Genomic DNA, 22,221 nt, shown 5'->3' with positions numbered 1-22,221 from the left:
TTGCCGGTATCTAATTCCAGAACACTTTCATCACCCAAAAAGAAACCCATTACCCATTGATCAGTCACTCCCATTCCCTCCTTCCCCAGCCCCTGGCAACCATCAATCTACTGACTGCTTTGGATTTGTCTGTTCGTGACATTTCACATAAACGCAACTATAATAAGTGGTCTTTTGTGTCTCATTTCTTTCACCTGGTATAATGCTTTCAAGGTTCATCGAGGCTGTTCCATGTATCAGTACTTCACTTCCTTTTATGGCAGAGTCTACACACTGTGTGCATATACCATATTTTGTTTATCCATGTAGATATACTTTTGAGACTGCAGCCATAATAAGAGAAAGTACACTGAGAACCACTTCAATAAAAACTTACTATAAGGATAAAAATCTTACTTTTCAAAATAAGAGAAAGTGCCTTGGGAATCAGTTGAGAGCGCAACTGATGGCATATGCAGAAAAACAATGATTAACAAACACAACTAAGCCGTCAGAGTCAACCATATGAGAAATATTTTAATCTCCTAATCTGACCACTTTAGAGAACCGCAACCAAATCCGTTTTTCCTTCTTAAAAGCTACTCTCTCATAAAGAGGAAGAAATCTCTCAGTGCCTATGTCTCAGGGGATGGTCCAAATAATCAACCAATCAACCAGGCACTTCAGAGGAAAGCAAATATCCTCACAACAGGCCATCTGCTCAGGACAAACAGCACAGCCACTGCTGAGGATGCCACAAGCGATACAGCTATAAACTATGGAAAGATTCTTCCAAAAAATACAATTCCTATAGGCTTTTACCAAACTCTTACCGGCAGCATTTGCTTCCATATTTTCTTGCTGACACTCACTCACTTAAAATGAACCAGACTTAATTCAGGTTTCAACGATGCTCCTATCTTCATTACTTAGCCTGGTTGAATATATCCTTGGTACACATAGCAATGCATCTCTCCACGAGGGGTCATGTGTGGTAATTTCTATATGATGCTCTTCGTATCAGCTGAACCAACTTCTCTCCTGCTTTCACCTCCAAGAGTCCAAAGTGGAGAAACTAATGATAAATTCTTCTATGGCACAGGAGTAAAGAAATGAACACAAAGTCCCAATGAGCTCTCCTCCATAATTTAGCATGGAAAGAATTTTTATGCTTCTGCCATTAAAGAAAGTGTCTTTTAGTAGATGAGATAATATCTCAAGAACAGGAAAGTTGGTTTACTCATTAGATAATTTTTTTTCATTCTGAGGAAGATTAGCCCTGAGCTAACATCTGCCGCCAATCCTCCTTTTTTTGCTAAGAAAGATTGGCCCTGAGCTAACATCTGTGCCCATCTTCTTTTATTAAATTTATATGTGGGACGCCTGCAACGGCATGGCTTCATAAGCTGTGCGTAGCTCTGCGCCGGGGATCCAAATCGAACCCCAGACCGCTGCAGCCAAGTGTGCAAACTTAAACTGCAGTGCCACTGGGTAGGCCCCTCATTAGACAACTTTTTTAGCCATAAATTAATCTGATCATCCTAAGACCAGCCTAAGAAGATGGTAATGATATGTTTTTTTTTATGCTTTTTCTCCCCGAATGCCCCCAGTACGTAGTTGTATACTTTAGTTGTGGGTCCTTCTGGTTGTGGCATGTGGGATGCTGCCTCAACGTGGCCCGATGAGGAGTGCCATGTCCGCGCCCAGGATCCGAACCAGTGAAACCCCAGGCTGCCAAAGCAGAGCACACGAACTTAACCACTGAGGCACGGGGCCGGCCCCAGTGATGATATTTTAAAATATCCTCCACTACAGAATAACCATAGAAGTTCAGACAATTCCCTGGGAAAGAAGAACAAAGCCTAAACTTCTAGCAGCTTTAGAGGGTAATGGGAAAATGCCCAGAGAGTATGAGGAGCATTCTGATACAACCACCAAGATTACACAAAAGCACCAACCTCCAAACACTAGAAAATCAGCAATTGAGGTTTCAAACTACAGATGAGAGTTTACTGCAATCACTGGCCAAGATCTTCCTGTAAACTACCCTAAGGAGAGATTTCTCAAACAATCTCAAAAGAATAGTCTAAAGCTCAATCAAAGAGTTCATTTCAGAACAACCAGCAGGTGCAGGAAATAGAATTCAAACTTACTGTATTAGAAAAAATGCCACATATATATATAACTCAGAACAGTAATGCATATACATATACTAAAGAATAACAATGAAATTTCAGGTTAATTACATGCTGAAATAGAAAGGATAGGTCCATAATATACTATTTTCTCTGTAAAAGGTAAACCAAGATGCATAGGCATGTTCAGATTAAGTAGACTGATGCACTTATAAATAGAACCTGCATAAGAAACGGCTATAACTGACAGAAGGTTATAAATTGAACTACTGTATCATATCTAACAAAATGAGTATTCTGTTAGTGACGTCTGACAAAATTCCTGTGAGTAAACATCACAATAAACATAAGAATATAGCAATTAAATCAATAAAACATCCAATGCTAAAGTATGGGGTTCAAAAGTCTAGTTAGGAACTCGTAAGCATGTTAGAGATACTCTGTGATGTGGAGCACATGGGAGAAGAACTACCTAACTGGTATTGGTCTAACAAGCAACTCTCAAACCTGAAAAGTATGAATATAACCAATTTTTAATAATTCCACAATCTATCAAGCAATCACTCTTCATCTACGAGAGGTTTTTCTTTTGCTTCTCTCTCTCTCTCTTTTTTTTTTTTTTTTTTTTTTTACATTTTTGCTGGTCTTGAACATTCGGAGAATATTTTTTTAGCTGCTTAGAGGTGGCTGGGCTGTGGTGATGGGGAAACCACATTAACAACGTCTATAACAATAATAGTTTCTCAGAAGAGTGAAATAACCTGTCGAAAAGTTATGCAAGATGGGTCTTCTGCAATACAAAATGGCAAATTCATACAATTTGGAATTAGGCTAACTTACAAAGAGTGAAAACAAAAAGTGCATCTGTTTAGTAAGTTACTTTTTAAAAAATAATTAAGATTTAAATATTTTTATTATATAATTAAAGACAACTTTTAAAATTCTAACTCAGTTAACTGAGCTTTTAAGGGCTAGAGTAAAATGGATGACGTATTTAAAATAAGAAGGAAAGGGGCCACAGTTATCACCTAGCGCAAGCATATATCACTATATAAGAGAAAGCAGATTCAGTAAAGTTATATGAATTCCCCAATTTAAACAGAAATTCAATGAAAGAGTTATGACTAGATCCTAAATGTCAGAGCAAATAAAATCTGAAGTACGAGAATAGTAATCCACAGTAAAATTAAGTCATTTCAGTAAATTAAGTCTGTTATATGCCTGGAGAGAATTACAGTCTAGCAGGGTTAGCCCAAGTCTGAGTCATTTTAGAAGCTAAAATTTAAACCCTTAAAATAAATGGATGATACAATGCCAGGGGCTGAAGGAGTAGTTCATGAGGAGGCCGAGAGATAGAGACTTCCAACTTCTCTTATTGACTCTGCTTCTCTCCAAAACTACCCAACTGATAGCTACACTTCCTGTTGATCTATACGAGCAAATCAAAAATAAAAATACAAAGAGACTATTTTATTGCTACATTATTTTCAAAAAAATTAAGAATAATGGAAAGTAAAGTAAGCATTAAGAACTAGGCTAAATGAAATTTAAGAAAAAAGGAATAAAGATTAAAATTAGAGAATTAAAATCTCAGGAAACATAAAAGGTTGACTTTTTATTTTTATTTTATTTATTTATTTTTTGGGGGAAGATTAGCCTTGAGCTAACATCTGCCAGCAATCCTCCTCTTTTTGCTGAGGAAGACTGGCCCTGAGCTAACATCCAGGCCCATCTTCCTCTATTTTATATGTGGGACAGCCACAGCATGGCTTGATAAGTGGTGCACAGGTCCCTACCTGGCATGCAAACTGTCGAACCCCAGGCCACTGAAGAGGAAGGTATGAATTTAACTGCTGTGCCACCAGGCTCATCCTAAAAGGTTTATTTTTTTTTTTGAGGAAGATTAGCCCTGAGCTAACATCTGCTGCCAATCCTACTCTTTTTGCTGAGGAAGACTAGCCCTGAGCTTTTCCTCTACTTGTTTTATATGTGGGACGCCTACCACAGCATGGTGTGCCAAGCGGTGCCATGTCTGTACCCGAGACCTGAACCGGTGAACCCCGGGCCGCTGAAGTGAACATCTGCACTTAACTGCTGCGCCACCAGCTGGCCCAAGGTTTACTTTTTTAATGAAATAAAATACACAATACTTAAGGGGGAAACAAGCTATGACACTTCTTAAATGACCAAATCCTGTCTAAAACAGTATTCAACACCATCAATTAATACATAGGTGTTTCCTTGTCCTTAACTCCTCTAAACTGTAGATCCTCCCAGCGTAGAAGTCTGTGATTTCACATTTTCAGTGAATCTAGCTGATTCCATCACATAGTATGACCTGTTTATTAAAACATAAAATAAAACCTACCATAGTTGGTTTTGAAAGTTGAAAAAATTTTGATTTTTGACCACATTACCTTAGTTCAAAAAAATCTAAGATGAACACAGATTGGTGAAATAAATTATCATACAATCATGGACTAAAATGACATAAAGCCACTGAAATTATTACATTAAAAGTTCCTTTAAGGGCCGGCCCAGTGGCGCAGCAGTTATGTGTGCACATTCTGCTTTGGTGGCCTGGGGTCGACCGGTTCGGATCCTAGGTGTGGACATGGCACCGCTTAGCAAGCCATGCTATGGTAGGCATCCCACATACATAAAAGGTAGAGGAATATGGGCACGGATGTTAGCTCATGGCTAGTCTTCCCTTAGCAAAAAGAGGAGGATTGGCAGATGTTAGATCAGGGCTGATCTTCCTCAAAAAAAAAAAAAAAGTTCCTTTTTAAGGATGTGGGGAAATGTTCGAGTTATACTGTCAATTGGGAGTGGGGGTGAGGGCGGACATATAGATGGATTCAACTAATAGACATATATAAGTAACAGAAAATATCCCAAAATGTAAATAGTTATTTGAATTACTTTTATATTCCCATTATACTTTCCAAACTTACTACGACGAACATATATTGCTTTTATAATCAGGAAAAAAAAATAACCATAGAAGGAAAACGTGTGATCTAAGGTAACATTAGTTAGTGACCCTCCTTGAAAAGCACTAAGTTGTGTGTCACTGACAAGAGGGGAGGCTAGATTCCCTAACTGTAATTCTCCAGAAGGCCTGTAACCAATTCTTATTCAGTGCTTGCATGTTCCTACTTCCTTATTTTCAAAAATAACAGCACAGACCTATGCTAATTGTGTATAACATTTAACGCAACCTTTAAAAAAATTTTTAAAGGGAATTCATAAGGAGATTTATATCTGGGAATTGCAAAGGAATCCTCCATCTTTTCCTAGCAGTGGGAATGCTACCCCTACTGAAGTGATGACAAGAACGGATAAAGTGATTAACACAACAAAAATGGGCAAAAATCTGAACTTGCTATATAGCTATATAGCCATATGGCTATACAGCCAAAGTGAAGCCTAGACCTAAACTGGTTTAGTCCTTTAAAGAAACGTGCTTATGAAGTTTCAGGTAACAGAAAGGAAAATCATAGAGATGGCCTTCAACACCTGTTCTGTCTCCAGTGACCAAGGAAGGAAGATCTAATTACAACAGAAAACTTAGCTTAGATGTTTACAAAAACAAAATCAAACCTCACTACTTTCCTAAAAATGAGGCTTTCTTCTATAATTGCCTTTCTATGACGAACTCAAAGAACTGACAAATAATTTTTCTGGGATGACAAATGACAGTAGTACTGAGGATATATATAAAATCTGGCCTTTTATTTCTATCAAAATTTTGGTTAAAATGCACTCAATTGTAAAAGGGACACCATTTAAAATCAGTGGAAACTTAAAGGTAACATCATGGAAAAATGACAGTATAATAATATAATATTGTATCTGCATAACCAGTTTGCCTTCATTTTTTTAAATAAAGCAGCATTTCTACTTCATTTTGTTTTCAGCATACCCCATACTTAGACCCAGGCTAAATCCGTAACTGCTTCTCAGTTGACTATGATATGAGCAACCAGGAATCATCACTCTATACTATAAATAATAACAAATCTCTCACCTGAAGTATCAGGTGAAGTACTTTAAACCCACCTCATGGTATTATATCAAATTTAATGAATATCTGAATTCACTAATGACTCTTCAATTTAACAGTCTAGCTTTCAAAAATAAATGTATCAAATTGACCAAGAATATTCTGAAATGCTGGATTGATTGAGCATTCAATTGGGAAGTTGAAAAGCAGGGTATCCAACATCCAACACTTACTTCTAACTGATGATCAAACAGTAATGGTTGGATAGGTAAGTTCAGGAGACAGAGAATCTTACATTTTGAGCTTCAAGTTTGAGACTTTCAGAGACACTGAAGCTAAACAAAAAAAAAACAAACAAAAAACCCTGCTGAATGGGGAATACTTTGCCCTCTATTTAGCTTCCTTTGGGTCACAGTAAATTAAGTTCTCATCAGACGTCCTGTCAGTTCCCAGGGGAACTCTTATCAGGCTGCAAAGAATGTGCCAGGAATCTCAGAACAGGAGGAAACAAGATATTAAGAGTTCTTTCCCAACTCTCCCTTCCCCAGGCCCACTCCCACTTCCTCTCTGAGTCAGGCAGAGCCAAGTCTGAGCCACTGAGCACCAGGGCATCCAAAAGATGTTCTGAAAAAGGACAGGCAATCTGTTAGACTGCCATCTTATTAGATTGGTTTGGAAGACAAAAGAGGACAAAAAAATGCTGGCCACATTTACGCCCTCCTCTCCCCCCACTGCTCCTCTTCCCTCAGTTGACCTTATCAGCATATAGAAGAAAACCAGTTCATTTTATCTGCCATATTATATACTGCTCCCTGTTCTTAATATTCCTAAGCCCTGACTCAGTAGTCTGCTGTTATCGATTGAGCTCCTACGATGTGCCGAGCATTGCACTAAGCGCTTACCATATATTACTTCATTTAATGTTCATGACAGGCCTGAGTTAGGTAACACTACTCCAGAGATGCAAACTCATGTCTGTTTGGGTCTAGAGACCATATGCTAAAACACTACAAATAGCCAACAATAGGACACTGATTAAACATTCACTTGATATTAAATGATAAAAGTACCTCATATAGAAGACAATTTAATGACACAGGGAAACCATCATATTGAAGGTCACAAAACAGTAAGTACCATATAATTACTAGCTAAGTTGAAAATTATGCAAATACCAAAATACATAAAAAGAAAACTGGAATAATATACAGTCAAGTATTAACAGATGCTATCCCTGGGTGGTAGTTTTTCTTTTTTGCTTTAACTTCCCCTTTTTCAAAAATATTTTTTTAGAATGAACAAGTGTTGCTTTTGTGACTGAGAAAGCCAGCAGTAAATGTTATTTATAACAAGGGCAAAAACAAAATACAGTATCATAAGGACAGAGTGAACAATATCACTAATATCAGAATTCATAATTGTATTTTCAAGTAGGAAAATTATGGCCACAGAGAAAACTAGGCTGAAGTTTTACAGGACACTTGTAAGCTTTCCCTAAATTGTGCAGATCAACAATGACAACCCTTTAGTACTTTTAAGCACATAAAAATGAAATGGAAATGGAAAGATACTATTTTGGGTCATACGTATGAAATTTTAACTATTTATGATGCTAGCATTTGTGGAAAAAGAGAGAAGAATACCCACCCACAAACACATCTGCCTATACAGGCCTAAAATATCTCTAGAAGGAGTCACAAGGAAATGTAACACCGGTTGTTTGTGAGGAGGTAAATCAAATCGGTGAAGGGCCAGGGTAGAAGGGAGCTCTTCAACTGTACACCCTTTATTATCACTCGAGATCTGAACCAAGTGAATGTATTACCTATTCAAGATTATTAAAATTAAGAAAAAACCACACACACAAAAATAAAGAGAAAAACGTAAAATAGTGTTTATTGGTTTCCTAATAAAGAAGTGTCTAAAAGATAAAAGATATGTTAAGTTAAATGTCTGTCTATTTTACACAATAGTTTGTCAAAAATAGTCTATGTTTCCATATTGGCTTTCCTGCCAAATGACTTCAAAATGTCTGTTTAAGCAGATGAAACAACCAAAAGCATTTATTTTCTTGATGTGACTTTGAAAATCTTTAGGAGAAAATAAAAAAAGAATCTCTGCTTTACCCATATATGTGCTTTCTAAAAATATCTACATCTATTTTTTCCTTAAAGTAGAGAACATGTTATATTATGTAAAACAAAAAAATGCTTTAAATTATGTCTTCCTGGCTGTTTAAAAATTTAAAAATGCTGTAAGGAAAAGTATCTTTGCCTTGCCATAGAAATCATACCAATGCAAAAAGGAGTTTCTGCAAGAAAAGGAAGAAATGAGGACCTTCAAAGACATCAACCCTGCACTGCTGCTCATCAACCTCGACACACAGGGCTGGAGGACACAGACGATGACACGGAGTCAAGGAAGAAGGAAAGAATCAAATCCAAATGTGGATTCCAGGAAGCTAGGCCATGCAAGGAGAACACACTTCCCCCAGACTCTGCAGCAGGCCACAGTGTCATCCAAACAGTTATTCTTTTATTAGTAGATATAGTGTCCAAGCCCCTCACATGCTACTTGTGCTTGGGGCAGCACCAAGCTGATGTGTCACTAGAGCACCCAGCGAGGACACATACAACCTGGCCCATCAACTAGAATCCCCCAAGGAAGGGAAATCCAGACTAAAAGGGGTGACTGACTAATTTCTTCCTCATTTGTGTTTTCCCCTTTTCCAAAAACAGAAGGAAATGACAGTTAAAACAGACAGAGTTTTAAATGTAGCACAATATTATGTAGCCTGGAAAATTGTGTGTTTACCCAAGAAAACCCAAGCCCAAGAAGAAACTAGAACCATCAAGCAAACTAAGTGAACTCTGTTTAGAGAGAAGCTAAGGCTGTGTCAACTCTGGGATTGAACCAAGTTTCATGTTGCTGGGAGGAAGAACAGAAACAAGAAAAAAATGGCATTTAGCAAATCACTTTTTTCCTCTTAAGGCCAGAGAGGTCCCAGGGATCTACTGCAACAGCCAAGTCAGACACTATGGCAGATGGGGCATGCAAATTGGAAAATGAGAGCTACAAGCTTAGAATTTGCAGTTGTTCATATTGATGGTCTAAGCACTTTTGAGGAGGGGGATGAAAACTGAAAGGAAGAGCTATGCAGGGGAAAAGGAAGAATAAACAGAAGAAGGAAAACAAGGAAGTTACAGACAGAAGGAAAGAAAGAAGGAGTTGTGTCTGCACAGGAGGAGACATAAGAGACAATCACACCACTTTCACTCTGAAAGGCGAGAGAGACATCATAAATCTAGGCTTAGTGATCTTATTGCCATTTTCCCTTTGGAAAGCTATGATTAGGGACCACCGAGCCAGAAATACTGAAGAGCAGCAACACGACTCATCTTTGTCTTTCATCTTCAAAATCTCTCACATGCTGGGGAGTTCAAACCGCATGCTGCTTTTCTTCCATACAGCTGGCAGCACCACCGGCAATGGGAAAGACTGGTTGAAAATGTGAAAAAGTGCCGGTTCGACGTCAAGGAGTCAATCATTCTGATGGATTTTGTTTCTAAAGCCATTATTTCAGAATTTAGTGAACTGATGAATGATGGAGGGAAACATACACCAGCCCTCAAATGAGAGAAAACCATCTGAAGACAGACAAAGATCCTAGAAAAGGGAGAGAAGCAGGCCTTGCCAATGGTAAACATGCCTGTAACCCCAACTATAAAAATATAAACATTTCAGATGAAAAGATATAAAAGAGACTCTGACCATAACTCAGTAACATAAGCAGAAGTGGGAAAAGAATGAATTCAATCTCCTAGCTTTCTCTTGGGGAGGCAGGAGTCTGGTGGGTAGAAGAGCCACTCCACAGAGGTGGTAAAGATTTATATTACAGCTCCCTCAACAAACAGGCCTCCAACATGCAGGGCTCACAGTAAGTATAAGGAGTCACCCAGTGGTCACAGGACACAGGGACGTGGTGTCTCACGCAAACATGCACAGACACCCCTCAAACCGCCTCATTTTGGCTATCACAGGTATTCACATTCATTGATATTTAAAATAAAACAAATATTTGTTGTGAAAATATTACACTTTCAGAAATGTGAAAGGATCAAGTAGGTCAATTAGCGCAAACAGGGCAAAAATATCCACTCCCCCTCTTACAGACGAGAAAACCAAGGACCAAAATAAAAGGACCTATCATCCAAGGTCATGGAGCTATGTGAACAACAAGACCAGGTCTGGGACTCCAGCTGCCAGAGTTTTCTCACCTCCTATGAGGTGGGGCCAGTGTCAGGCAATGGAATCAGCCTGCCCCTCTATGGTGGCTCTCCAGAATCACTACTAGGAAAACTACGCATTTATCAGTAGGAGGAGTTAGAGTCTGATTAGAGATACCAGGATGACTAATTGAGCCTTTCTGGATTCTTCAGTAAGATCATCTTTTTAGAGGATGGAAAATAGATTCCTTCGTATTTTACACATTAAGAAAATAAGGCAAAGTGAAAGAAATGAATTTGTCCCAAGTGTAAGAATTTGAACATACTCATCTTCAGCTGCGTATCTTCCTGCCTCTGAGGTCACAGAAATGTCCTAGGCTACCTCTTCACTTTAATGTGGGCTGACAAATTGTAGACAAGGCTGCAGGTGTGCATTTGAGGTTCTGGGTTCTAGTCTCACCCTGAGGAACTTAAACAGCTCCATCCTTTCTGCCCTGCTCCAAATTTATTCCTAATGCTGCTGTCTCCTTCGACTCCCTCCCCATACTAGCCACCTAAGAAATCACAGCTGTCCAAACAATATGCCCATTCTACAGATAAAGAAAGAGACTTCAGGAACTTACTGACCACACGCTTAAGATTATATCTCAACCAGAAAACCAAAGAAGCCACCCCAAGCTCTCCAGCTGCATGTGACACCATTTCATCAAAACATGTTCACCTGTGACCGGCTCCATGGCTAAGTGGTTAAGTTTGCGACCTCCGCTTCGGTGGCCCTGGGTTTCGCTGGTTCAGATCCTGGGCACAGACATGGCACTGCTCGTCAAGCCATGCTGAGGCGGCATCCCACATGCCACAACTAGAAGGACCTACACCTAAAAATGCACAACTATGTACCGGGGGGGCTTTGGGGAGAAAACGGAAAAATTTCAAAAAACATGTTCACCTAATTTCTAATCAGTGTCCAGGTCAGTTCTGTGATTTCCTTCCTTCCTCCCATTCCTTCCCTTCCCTTCTCTTTTTCTTTTTAAAATGAAGAAGGGTCAGAGGTTCAGAGGTGATGGAAAGCTGGCCTAGTGGAGAAAAGTCAGCTGCTTAACTGGTCTCTCCTTTCCCAGTACTCCACCCCGCATCAAAGTCCAGCCTGACAGGCTCTGAGGGGCTGAGCTCAGCAGCAACCTGCCAGGCTAAAAGGCACCCTGTACGCTGCAGAAACGGCAAAGTAGAGCAAGTCACTGACATTCACCTCCAATTCATTTGGACTGTTATTGGAGAATAGGGACATTATGAACCCTAAGTCAGGGGGTATAGGATAGCAGGGAACAGTCAGGGTCAATCAACCTGCTGTCACTTAGATTTTTAAAATAATAATGGAGGATTCAAGTAAAAAATGGTAATTTTTTGCCTACTGGTTGAGTAAACCCCTCTGTCAAATCATTTTTTTTAAAGATTTAATTTTTTTTCCTCTTTCTCCCCAAAGCCTCCTGGTACATAGTTGTGTATTTTTAGTTGTGGGTCCTTCTAGTTGTGGCATGTGGGATGCTGCCTCAGTGTGGCCTGACGAACGGTGCCATGTCTGTGCCCGGGATCCGAACCGGCAAAACCCTGGGCCACCAAAGCGGAGCGCGAACTTAACCACTCGGCCACGGGGCCGGCCTCTCAAATCATTTTTAAAGAGAACAAATTACAAATGCTGCACATTCTCGATTATGAAGAAAAGACAGAGAAATAGCCCCAGACCAGATCAGCAATAAAGAATGACTGCTTAGAATGCCTCATGAAGACTTCAAAGAGTCTCGCAACGAGGCACTGACAATGCAAGGCACTGGCATGCTGCTACTAATCAGGTGCAGAGATAAGTTAATAATCATAAGCTACATACAGAAAACAGGTATTCTACCTATTTGTAAGGCCTTGGTCTGTATTTCAATCAGATAGTACTATGCCTCAAGCTTCATGGAAGTGGGGCTCCAAGTCTGCACTGGTATGAGGAAATTTAAAAAGATAGGTGACAAGGAAACCATCAAGGTCTTGGAATGTCCATGGAATGGTGAGAAGTTCTCTGTGACGTATTATATGGAGGGTAGAGTAAAAAGTAAGACTGCAAAAGGAAGCAAGATCCTTAAATGACGTTATGGTATTTTATATACAAGTGCCTTTCCCTTGCTTTTATGTTCATTGAAGGAGTTAGATGTTTTGTGCAGGCATCTGGGTATCACCAATCTGTGAAATGATCAGGACTGTGAGGAGAGACAGCAATTCTGACAGCACTATGAAAGACGGCGCAGACTAGGAGGAGGAGGACCACTGCTTAAGAAGGACTTGCAACAATTAAAGTGAGAGAGAAGGAGCACACAGACTAAAAGCCACTGCAAATACTGGGAAAAGGAAGATGTGGAAGAGATAACTGGGGCAGAATCAGGTGAACCTGGAATGAGGAGACTGCTGATTCTAAAGTGCAGGACACTAGGTGGGTGAGACATTATTTAAGATCAACAACAGAGGTAGCCAAGGCAGTCTGTGGGCAGGGAAGAAAATCATATGGAAGCCATGAGCTACATTTTGGCCATAACAGATGTCAGTTATCTACTGGAATCTGTATTTGGGTATCCAGTAGTCAGTAGCCAGAAACAGATCTGCAGGCAGAGAAAAACGTTAGGAGTGGAAATATTTATATGTAAGAGTCAGAGGTATGTGCGGTACTGAAGCCATTAAGTGCATGAGGGTCACAGCAGGTGAGACCTCTCCTGTCTCTGAAAGACAACTATGATCTATACAACTCACATTAATATTAATCCAATACTGCCAAGAGACACGTTTCTGTTATCTCACCAGCTATTCAAATCTGTTCTTATTCAACTTCACACATTTTGATGTAATCTTGCCCCAGATAGACTGTAAGCAACTTGCAACAGAGGTGATATTTTATTCATCTTTGTTTCACCTCCAAAAAGGTACCCAATAACTATATGGACCTTTTCTAAAATAATAGTTTCATGAGAATAGGCATTTGTAAGGCTCTATCCCCAATGCCTAGAACAAGGTAAGGCACATAGTAGTTGCTCAAAAAATTGCTGAATGAATAATAACAATGAATTGATTTCACTAGGTTACCACCTATGGCCTTCTTTTCTTTCCTTTTTTTTTTCTTTTTGCTGAGGAAGACTTGCCCTGAGTTAACATCTGTGCCAATCTTCCTCTATTTTGTATGTGGGTTGCTGCCTCAGTATGGCCACCACCGAGTGGTGTAGGTCCATGCCTGGGAACTGAACCCAGGCCACCAAAGCAGAGTGCACCGAACTTAACCACTAGGCCATGGGGCTGGCCCCATCGCCTTCTTAACATAAAGTGATTAGGCATCATTGAAGCTTTAGGAACTGAGTCCTCAAAGAGAATAAAGCTACTCAACCTATGTCTTCAGAAGAGGACTATCTGCTCCATCCGCCAACCCAGTCCAAACACTTACTGAAGTCAGAAGAGGTGAAAAGGCCAAGCAAAAAAAATACCTTGTCCAAAAAGGCCTGATTTGGAGACAAAACCTGGGACTCCTATAGTTACAGAAGAAAATTCATGCATAGCTCTGTATAGCATGTACTCTAAAGTGGGCAAAACATTAGACATGGTGCACAAGAATGCAGACTTGTGCTAATTATTCCTAATGTTCTATTCATCACCTTTGAAAGGGATGAGCATGGTTCACCATAAGCTACTGTCAGAAATGACTTCTCCCAAAGCGTGCCATATTTCAAAATGCTGCTAATTACTGGAGTACAAGTGATGGAGGCCCTGGAACTATGGCAGCCTTCTTAAGCAGAAATCAGCACTCAACCTTCAAGGAAGGGAAGCAGTGCTTCCTGACAATAGTGGAAATGTGCTCTCAAGTAGCAATTACTCTACACCACTTGTCAGCTACTCTGGAGACAGGAAGGCATTAAAACTCAGGATAAGTAATGACAACAAGAGCAAACACAAATGTAGAAAGCAAGACAAGACAGGCAGGGGACCAGAGGGGAAAGCACACCAACATCGTCAAACCTTACCCTATGGATTACTGTGGCGGAGGAGGTCGTTACCAAAGTACAAGTCCACTAGTGAGAACTTCAGCCAAGACTCAAGAGGCCAGATACGTGAAGAAGCTAACATACTTTCCTACTCTATTACTTTGCCAGGGCTGCGATAACAAAGTACCACAAACTGGTTGGCTTAAAACAGTGTTCTGGGGGCTTCAAGTTTGAAATCAAGGTACAGGCAGGGCCACGCTCCCTCTGAAGACTCTAGGGATTAATTCTTTCCTTGCCTCCCCCCAGCTCCTGGTGGCTCCTGGCAATCCTTGGCATTCCTTGGTTTGCAGCTGTGTCACTTCAATCTCCATGTCACATGTCCTTCTGTTTGTCTCGGCGTCCTAACCTCTTCTGATGAGGGCACCAGCCATGGGGTTTAGGGCCCACTCTAATCCAGCAGGATCTCATTTTAAGTTAACAAATTACATCTATGAAGACCCTATTTCCAAATAAGGTTACATTCTGAGGTTCCAAATGGACATGAATTCTGAGGGGACACTATTCAGTGCACCACACCTATCATCATGAAAACGCCAGGAAGACAGTTCAAGCCAGCAGTCGTCATGGGACAGTACTGTAGCATTTTAGGAAAACCTGAAAATTTGCCAGAAAAAAGACAACTAGTAACTGAAAACAAGAAGGTAGTTCCAGGCATCAGTAAAAGCACTTGTTTCAGCTAAGGGCAAAAAGCTTCATTAAGATTTTAAAAACATTAAACAAGGAGCTTACAATTACATGACCCCAACTAGGAAGATATAGCCCTAAAACACCGCTTCTGTCACTCAGCTATAAAGAGTTGACAGAAATTCAACCTTAGAACCAACAGACCCTTGAGGATACTACTTTCTTATCCATGCACAAGTTACTCATACTCTCAGGAAAGAAATACTCCAGCAACGGGAAGTAGTAGCCTAACTTTCTGGATATAACATAAACAGGCCACACAGGAAGAAACCCTGGAAAGGTGGTGCTTAAAAATTGGACTCAATACTTCTGAATGATGTGTTATTTTTGCAAAAACACAAGAAAAGTTCTTTCTTGTTAGAAAAGTTGTATATACTATCCCTATATAGACCCTTACAAGATGAAACTACTGGAGAAGAAATACTGACAAAGATGGCCAAAGCCAGGGGTCCTTCCCAACTGATCACATCTGCGCCCAGTCTCACTGCACACTCTTCTACAACGTAAGGTATTCTGCTCACCATCATGAGCCCAAGCTCCAAAGAATCTATCCTCTGTAAACCAGGAGCTATAGGAAGTTCAAAGATTTGCAATTCAGCACATTTTTATAGGGATTTTGGCACATAACAGTTATTTTTAAAGTCGGGGAAAAAAGCCTGTACTCTCCCTACCCCCAAACACAGCTGAGCTGATTCAGCACAAATCTCCCCCTAAAATAAAATCCCAGTCTGCAGAGAATAAGCATGGAAAGTTCCAGCCCCAAGGACGACATTTCAGAAACCTAGCTGAAAAGAGCAGAGGTGGGTGGTTTAAGACAAGCTGACCACAAATCATGTTATAAATATAGGAACTTTCACAAGAAAACTGCGAGCAACTTGGGAGTCCAGGGAAGAAACTCTTTAACGATAAGCAAGTAATCTAAGAGTATTACCCAGAGAGATGAGAACCTTAAGCATTCTGGTGGTAGCTAATAAATCATTTCCCACAGATGAGCATACAGAAATTTCCAGGAATGCAGTGGAAACTTCTGGTTTCTTCGTTTAACTTAGAGAGGCTTTCTGAAGAGGATATTACAATATACATCATACAAATACCACACTTCACCAAGAAGCTGTGTGCTCAGCTCCACATCCCGATGGCCCCTAAAGCACAGAGGTACTTTCCACAATCTGCAGATTAAAAAAAACCAAAAACTCATTATCAAAAAGAGCATTTAGGTGGCAGCAGGTAGAAAGCTGCCTTGCTGAGAACAGCCAAATGTCCAGAAACAGGCAACTCTACACTCACTTCTGTTAATTACCTTCACCATACAAGGCAGCTAAGGAGGCAAGGACCATTCCCAACATCTGAAGGGTAAACGGCATCTAAAGTAACCCTTGGTCTCCACTGCATACTGACACATTCCCGTCACGCCTAAGTGGGAGAAGCCTTACTAGAAAAAGGCATGGTCAGAAATTACAAGTCATTCAAAACTTCTCACGATTTGGTGAATACCTTCAGTCACTTACTCAAAAAATATACAGCCACATTCATGGTAACAGCTGGCATTGAGAAGGCAAGGACAAGCCACCTCTTATAAACCTGTCAATTTAAATCACAATGCCTTCACAACCTTAGGGCCTGTTTTGATGGTTAATGTAAAGGACTTTTCCACAGTGTGAGTGAATCAAATTAATATGAAGTGAAAAATGTAGAGATGACAAAGAAAATGTCTATAAAAAACAAACTAAAATACATCAGAGGTAATTAAGAACAAGAATAACCAGACTGCCAGCTTTGTACTTAACACAGAGGGTTAGGTAATACATTGCAAAAGACAGAACTTACAAGTGTTTTCAAGGAAAAGGATATAGTTAGGGAGAAGATTGAAGGAGTCTTCTTCAAGAAAGCTCCATGCCTTCGAAGAGCTCTCATGACAGAGTAAAAAACTGCTCTTGCTAAGGAATGGAATGTGACCCCTGGTACCTTCAGACACCTATCTGTGCACAGGGGAACGAGCACCTAGAGTGCTCCTCAACCTTTCCCCGCCTCTGGGCCAGGATGAAAAAGCAACCTGTCCTCTCCTTTCTCCCAGAAGTCTCACCTATGCCAAGAGATTGAAGAGAAAGGGAGATCAAGCGTCAACACTGGCTTTCCAATGTTACCTATGACCTCGCATTGTCTGTGTAACGAGAAGAGCATGCAATCTGACACTGGTTTCTCTGAAAAACAATGTGATGGAACATCACTTCCAGAGACATCTCGAAGAGTAATGAGATAATGTCTGGAGGGCTGATCTATGGAGCTATACCACCTGCTGATAGCTGTAGACTAGGATAATGCAGTTGAAGACAATCAACTGCTTATAGCATGTAAGGTATGTATTATATACAAAAACTGGTATTATCCCCAAAAGGAACATGACTCTGGGTATCTACATATGATTCAGCACACGTAACAGGGAAGTGAGACTTTCTAGAGGGCCTTTAATTTAGCGTGGCAATTAAAAGCACAGACATCTGGGTAAAACAATTTCTGAGCTTCAGTTCCTTTACCTGTAAAAATAGAAATGATACATATGTCTTGCAGGGTGGAGGTGAAAATTAAAAATTAAATAAAAATGAAACAATATTCAGTGCTCACCATGAATAGACAACTGAATAAATGATAGCCCCAACCCTGTAAGCTAGAATGAGAATTATATGAAGTACCTTTAAAAATGGCCTGTCTAGTTCACAAAACAAATTGGAACAGCATGAAAATCATGCAAAGGTAACCACTAAACAACAAATGAGCCACGTCTTCTATAGTTGGCTTAGATGTTGAGCATTTTATCCCACAGAAACAAAGCTGTTAACAGTAGTTGAGCTTCCAACCTGACTCATAAAAGCACATTAACCCAGAATACAGATAATATCGTTTACATACAATAACCATTTCCAGACTGACTTGGGACTCCCGAAATGAAGAGGTAATCTCGCCCTACTTCTTGCATACATGGCTAACCCCAGGCAAACTGAGTGGATCCTACTTCTCCTTCCCTTTCTGTATTCTTATCTAGGGGCACAACCTTCAACCCAGTGTCCTTCCTTTTCCCTAAAGTTAACAGTAGAAATCTACTGAGTACCTACTATGTATCATAAATTTGATGTACTGGGCCCTGGGGTGGTGAGCAAAACAGATGTGGGCCCTAATCGGCCTAATATAATCAATCTAACAAGACAGATAGATATTAACACATAATCTCTCAAATATATTAAGATATGAAAAGCCATGTATACATTAAATTATTAGAAGAGAGATTGTTAAGGAAAGACTTCCCCCAGGAAGTCACATTTAACTTGGATCTGGGAAGGGATAAGCCTAAGGTAAATAGGGGAGGGGAATGAGGAAAATGAGGACAAAAAGAACATTCCACACAGAAAAAACTGCAAGTGCAAAAGCCCTTCAGTGAGCGGGAGCACAACCATTGCAAAAAACTAATGAAGACTAGAAGAGCTGCCAGGAGGTGGGTGAGAGAAGGAGTAGGGGGTTACAGCTGAGAAGCAGGCTGGAGCCCAATTATACTGGGCCTTGTAGGCCACAGGAAGCAATGGGAAGCCAGCAGTCTTAGCATGATGTGACTGTCATTGGTGAAGCTCCCTTTAGCTGCAGGTGGAAAGTGGACTAGAGTGGGAAAGAATGACTGTGGGAAAACCAGTAAAAAGGCTACAGAAGCCCAAGTGAGGAGATATAAGCCAAGGCAGTAGCTATGCAATGGAGGAAGAGGAAACACACACACATATACACAGCAGGAGTTGATGAGGGAGGGACTAGAGTAAGAGGGATAAAAGAAGAGGGGGTGTCACAGATGTCTTTGACAGCAACAGATAGTGATGTGGCTCCCAGAATGCTGGAGGAGACCCAATTTTCTCACACAATAGCATGAGGTCAGTTTTCAACATGCTGGATTTCTAAGTTAGGGGCACGTGGAGATGATTCCTGCCACCCCAAAAGGATGGACCTCAGGAAAGATAGGTTTCCAAAAGAGAAGAACAATTGAACGCAGTAGGAATTTGAAATAAACTACCTGAATTATTTATAGCCCAATAACTTTTCCAATATCTGCCTTTAACAAGAAAAATGCCCAATTTTAGGGGCCTAGAAGAGTCAGCCTAGTTCACAGAAATTTCAACGGCATGAAAACCATACAAAGTTGGCTGTTTACAAATGAGCCTCATGCCCCAAATTTGCTTATTCAACACAAATAGTGGCAGAAACATTCAGGGAGTAGACATATTTTGGGCAGAGCTTTTTGGAGATAGGAGAGCCTGGACTGAGCACCTATTGCAAGAGCTGAAGCTTCAATGCACTCTAGCTTCTTCCAATTCCATCTCTTCCATCATTTTTCATCCTTCAATTATGCAAAGAAGTTACAACTCTGAACACAATGGTTCCCATGGTGATAGAAATTCTGCAATTAAGGGACAGGAGTTAGAGTGATTCATATGTCATTTGTAAACGCTTTATTACAAGAATTAAAAATATTTTGAGGTTCTACTTTAGAGATTCTGTAAGGTAGCTGGGGAACAAACCCAGTGAAGATCCCAGTTATTATTACTTTAGTCCACTAAGAAGAAAATGACTTAGGCTCACAAACTTTTGCTTTCCGTGGACTGACCTGTAAGCATTAAGGAAAAAAGTACACACACAGAAGGAAACCACTCTTGCTATCAGAAGAGGACTGTAGCCCTGGTTCTTCTGGAAGGGTATCAACTTCACCATCTTATATACACCTAGGATACCATTCTGGAAAACTGAAAAATATGAAGTTACCATGGATTCCACTTCTCCACTATCCTAGGGCCATGAAGAACCCCAGAAGAAATGAGCAAGACAGTTCTTCCCCGCGCTTATTCCTTAGTTAAGATTTCAGTGAAAACACAGATGCAGATGGTAAACAGGGGGCAGGGAGGGCATTCTACTAGGCAGTACGGCAATTCAGACAGCTAATGAAACACTTCCAGGATACAAACATAACCTTCTACCTCCCCCTCGAAACCGGAGCACGTACATGTGTACACACACACACACACTTTCGCACCAGCAAATACTCATTTTGTGGAAGCTGGAACTCTGAGGCCACATGTAACCAGGTACCACTCGAATCCGTGCAACAGGTTGATGAGAGTCAAATAAGGTGTACACTGATTAACATCTCCTGACCTCAGAGCAAGTAACAAAAATCATAACTAAAAAAGTAAGGCTATGCTAGATTCTATACAAAAGCATAACTTACTGGCATCTGGAAAAACAGGAAAGACTAGTATCATTCTGGATTCTTACAGCAACTCCATCAGAGAGGGAACGTACATAAAATTCCCAGTTCACGAATGATAAAACCAAGGCTCAGAGAGGCGCATGGTTACTTTAATTAAGGCATTTAGCCAGAATAAAATCTTGGGAGTGAATCAAAGTAAATTTCCATAACTGAAATGGAGGCCATCGAATCTAACAAAGCACCGTGGCAGTTTACCTTCAATCTTATTTCTTCACATTCTCGAAACTCCTCAAAACTGTCATCTTATACACTCTCTGAGACGGGCAAATAATAGTCTGGGCAGAGAAGATGATTTTACCTCCATTATCTTCCCTACGCGGTGACAGGCTGCCCTAATCAGCTTTCCTGCACACAAGCACATAGGCACACATGCTCCCTCTCTGTGCCTCTTAATCACCATGTGCCATGCTGAACAGCTGCAGAGGTCTGAAGGGAATTGGCAGAAATGTGCAATGATGTGCTAGCCACCCCCCTGAGGCAGCAACTGCCTTGTCTGTTCTCAGACTTGAGAGCACATGGGTGTTTGCTGTCTCAACTGATGGGCCCAGAAGACAGGCAAGTGGTTTCAGGTGGTGAGTCAGGAAAAGCAGTTTGCATCAGGAATGTTCCAGCCCAGCAGAGCTGAGCTGCACCCTACTCCCTACGCAGGGATACAGTATTCATCATTTATACAATGTCACTGTGGGAGACAAAACTTGGGCTCAGCGCAAATAGAATCCAATCAACTCTGATGCAGAGGAACCAGTAAATAAGGCTTCTCCCACCAAGAAGGGACCTAATTGCTTAAGAACTGCCACCACATCTGACGCTCGAGGTCAGTCTTTTTATCCTGAGATAGAGGACTCTACAAAGACCTGGCGCACTGTTTGAGAGCAGAGCCCTGGGCTACCCTTCTAGGACCATTCAGCAGCTGCTGCAATAAGCTGTGATCTATGCTCCTAGGGATGAAACAGAATCAGGGTAGGGCAATATTCAAACAAACCAGGTGGATGCCATGACACATGCCACACAACTGGCTGCAGAAGAAACAAAAATGTGCTGCCACCCCTTTCGATATGATTTTGGATGGATTCCAAGAGAAATCCACACTTGTGAGGGAATTCCTTGTCTCCACACTTTTGTTTATGAGCCAGTAAATAAGTGATATGATACCAACTTGGTGAAATAGAGATGTTGGACATTAGATCAGATAACAGGAGATCTAGAAATTGAAAGAGGCTTAAAGCCATCATTCGTACTACATTTCATGAATGAATGCAGCATTCTGTCAAATTTTATACAATGACAAATGAGTCTATTATCTGAAGGAACCTGAGGAGATTTAATACTTGTTTTAGGGAATCCAGTTTGGTTTCTCTACCTCAAAACTAGCAATTTTATCTTAAACCCAACTTCAAAATCCCTTGCTATAATTTATCATTCTAGTGAATATGGTATACAATAAAATTGCTTATATTTATGTTTATTATACTCTCCTTTGGCATTAGTTCAAAAGTCAGAGCCTTAGCAAACCTCTCACATCACCAATAGTTTAAAAATCGGCATTTAGGTAAAGAATGCTAATATAGCTTCAAAGTGTTAACGTCAGACATATAGCAAAACGGCCTTACTTTCTAAAGACACAATAAAAATTGGCCCAAAACATGACATTTCCTGAAGAATCCCCACTGAATCAAAGTAAGGAAAAGACAAATCACAGTCCCTCCTCGATCAGATTTTCCCCAATTACAAAGGAACTATCCATCCCATTCATTTCCTTTGTTTATCCAGGACGTAAAGAACTGCCCAGGATATTTAGGGTGGAGAGGTCAAGAAAAACAAGGGGAAGCTG

At 40.5% G+C, this 22,221-nt stretch overlaps 1 protein-coding gene across 2 annotated transcripts in view; it reads right to left on the bottom strand.

Annotated features, from left to right (window-relative positions):
- SND1 (staphylococcal nuclease and tudor domain containing 1) overlaps positions 1-22,221 on the bottom strand; it is a 407,603-nt gene that overhangs the window by 241,835 nt on the left and 143,547 nt on the right. The window lies entirely within an intron of this gene.

The sequence above is a fragment of the Equus asinus genome, chromosome 1 (assembly GCF_041296235.1).
Source record: "Equus asinus isolate D_3611 breed Donkey chromosome 1, EquAss-T2T_v2, whole genome shotgun sequence".
NCBI classification, from domain to species: domain Eukaryota; kingdom Metazoa; phylum Chordata; class Mammalia; order Perissodactyla; family Equidae; genus Equus; species Equus asinus.
This window is presented reverse-complemented; position numbering and strand designations above follow the sequence as displayed.